This window comes from Muntiacus reevesi, chromosome 2, assembly GCF_963930625.1.
Source record: "Muntiacus reevesi chromosome 2, mMunRee1.1, whole genome shotgun sequence".
In the NCBI taxonomy this organism is placed as follows: domain Eukaryota; kingdom Metazoa; phylum Chordata; class Mammalia; order Artiodactyla; family Cervidae; genus Muntiacus; species Muntiacus reevesi.
Window position 1 is genome coordinate 45,339,285 of NC_089250.1, and position 3,143 is coordinate 45,342,427.

The following is a 3,143-nucleotide window of genomic DNA, read 5'->3' on the forward strand; positions in this document are numbered from 1 at the left end:
TTATGTTTGGGTCTCTGATTGCTTCTGAGTTATTTTTTATGATGGGTAAAATCTGCATCTGTATTAGTTTTTTGTGTGGATATGTCCAGTTGTTTTATCACCATTTTTTTAAGATGTTGTCTTCACTGCATTGCATTGTCTCACTCCTTTGTCAAATATCAGTTGATTATATTTACATGAATCTACTTCTGGGCTCTCCTGTTCCACTGATCTACTTGTCTGGTCACAGCAGTCAGTTCTATAACTCTGATCATCTTCTTCAATATAATGTTGGCCTTTCTGGGTCTTTTTGCCTCTTTACAAACAATTTGTTTATAGCCACAAAATAACTTGCTAGCATTTTGATTGAGATTGATTGAATCTATAGATCAAGTTGGGAAGCACTGATGTCTTAACAACATTGAATCTTCCTATCCATGAATACCTAGAGCAAGACATCTTGGAGTATGAGGTCAAGTGGGCCTGAGGAAGCATTACTATGAGCAAAGCTAGCAGAGGTGATGGAATTCCAGCTGAGCTCTTTCAAATCCTAAAAGATGATGCTTTTAAAGTGCTGCACTCCTTATGTCAGTGAATTTGGAAAACTCAGTAGTGGCCACAGGACTGGAAAAGATCAGTTTTCGTTCCAATCCCAAAGAAAGGCAGTACCAACGAATGTTCAAACTACCATACAGTTGTACTCATTTCACATGCTAATAAGGTCATGCTTAAAATTGTTCAAGCTAGGCTTCAGTAGTACATGAATTGAGAACTTCTAGATACATAAGCTGGATTTAGAAAAGGCAGAGGAACCAGAGATCAAATTACTAACGTTCATTGGATCATGGAGATAGCAAAGGAATTCCAGAAGAACATCTACTTCTGCTTCATTGACTGTGCTGAGTCCTTTGTGTAGATCATAGCAAACTGTGGGAAATTCTTAAAGAGACAGGAATATCAGACCACCTTAGCTGTCTCTTGAGAAACCTGTATGTGGGTCAAGAAGCAACAGTTAGAAATGGTCATGGAACAACTCACTTGTTCCATATTAGGAAAGGAGTACGTCAAGACTGTGCGTGTGTGTGTTTGTCTTTTAGTATGCCTTGTGTTTTTTTTCTTGGTACTAGACATAATGTACTGAGTAATAGGAACTGCTGTAAATAGGCTGCTTGTGATGTGATGGGAGGTGTGTGGGGAGAGGAGGTGTTCAGTAATCCTATGACTGTGTCTAGGTCCTTTAATGAAGCCCGTGGCTCTTCATTTCTGTGCCTCTGTGTTTCTCAGCTTTTCTCTCCCTTAGTGAGATACAGGATGGATAGAGCAGACAGGCATCGGTTTTCCCGCTGCCCAGGTCAGCTGGCTCTGTTAATACCAGCAGGTTAGGTTCCGGTTAGCTAGTTTCCCTAAGGCCGGCTTTGTTAAGAACAGCATGCTCTAGAGCATTTTAAAATGGGCAGAGTCCCTGGGGCTGGAAGACTTGGGAGGGGGCTGAGCCATGTTAAGCCGGGCCCTTGCCTGCTGAAGCCCTGAAGACCCCAGGGGAGGTACCTTGGCCGAACTGAGCAGAGGACAGGAAAGCAGGTCCTCCCTAAGAGCTGGCCTTGGGATGTGCTCAGTGCAACGCTGGCAGGCAGTGATCCTGGTGAGGCAACAGAAGCCTTTTAGGACGAACACTGGTCTTACACAAGTGATTTCAGAAAACAGTGAAGGAAGAAAGAGCCCAACTTGTATGAGACTGGCACAGCCTTCATATGAAAACCAGTTAATGACATCACCAGAAAGGGAAACCACAGGATGAACACGGATGCAGACATCCTCAACAAGATATTAGCAAACTGAAATCAGTAAAAGAAGAGGGGAAAAACATCTCATCATCAAGATGGATATGTTTTAGAAATAGATTATCATTCTCCCTTTCCAGTGCCCTTTTAAGGCTGACGCAGTGCCTTAAGAGGCTAACACAGGAGGATAAAGAACATCTCCATAAAACCCAGAGAAGAGATTTTTAGAACTCCTCTCTGGATCCTGTCTGGAGTCACAACTGAACCGGAAGATTTTAAGTCTTACAACTTACTAGTATGTGTATAGTTAATACCAAAGTCATTAAATTTAAACTTGACCTTCAAAAAATAAATAAACTTACTGCGATAATTAAAAAAAAAAAAGAAATAGATTATCATTAGAAAATCAGCCAATAAAATTTATCATAAAGATGCATTAAATGAGAGAAACATTAGGTTCACCTGCCAAGTTTAAGACACAAAAAGCATTGGATAGAGTTCGGCATGCGTTTATAATTTTTGAAAAAGCACATCTTTTAGTGAACTTAGACAGGGACTCCCTTAATCTGATAAAGGATAGACTTGCACCAAACACTGTACTCAATGGTGAAATGCAGAGAGATTGTCTGAGAGGGAACAGAAGGCAGGGCGGTCAGCTGACACCATTTCTGTCCAACTCTGTGTGAAGATGTCTCAGCCAGGGCAATAAGAACTAAAGAGAAATAAGCGTTATTAAGAATAAATAAAATTATCATTATTTACAGATAACTCTGCACATAGGGAAACCAAAGCAACCTACAGATAAATTACTAGAATTAGTAAGTGAGCTTTGCATTGTATGTTGGCGTGCTTAGTCATGTCCATCTCTTTGCAATCCCATGGTCTGTAGCCCACCAGGCTCCTCGGTCCATGGAATTTCCCAGGCAAGAATACTAGAGTGGGTTGTCATTTCCTCCTCCAGGGGATCTTCCTGACCCAGGGATAGAACCCACATCTCTTGTGTCTCCTGCATTGTGGGCAGATTCTTTACCACCACACCACCTGCAAAGCCCTTACATTATTGAATATAATTGTCTATTGTGTTGCACTGTATTGCTATAGTCAGGAAAGAAACAAAATAAACATAAAATACACTATTAGAATAGTGTGAAAAAAATGTCAAACACTTGGAAATCTAACAAAAGACCTCTACAGGCAAAATTGCAAAACTTCATTGTGTGACACTGAAAGAGCCTAAAGAAATGGCAAGCTAGGAGTCCCATGAATCAGTAGATGCTACTCTGTGATATGAAGTCTTCTCAAAGTGATGAGTGTTTCCACATGGCCTCAATCACCCTTCCAACAGGTCTTTGTTCTTTTTATTCTTTGGTATAACTGGATAAG

At 40.7% G+C, this 3,143-nt stretch overlaps 1 non-coding gene across 1 annotated transcript; it reads left to right on the top strand.

Annotated features, from left to right (window-relative positions):
- Window positions 1–1,899: 1,899 nt before the first annotated feature.
- On the top strand, window positions 1,900–2,022 carry LOC136162310 (small nucleolar RNA SNORA26). Its single transcript, XR_010662113.1, has one exon. It is a non-coding gene; the product is annotated as a small nucleolar RNA SNORA26 (small nucleolar RNA).
- Window positions 2,023–3,143: the final 1,121 nt, after the last annotated feature.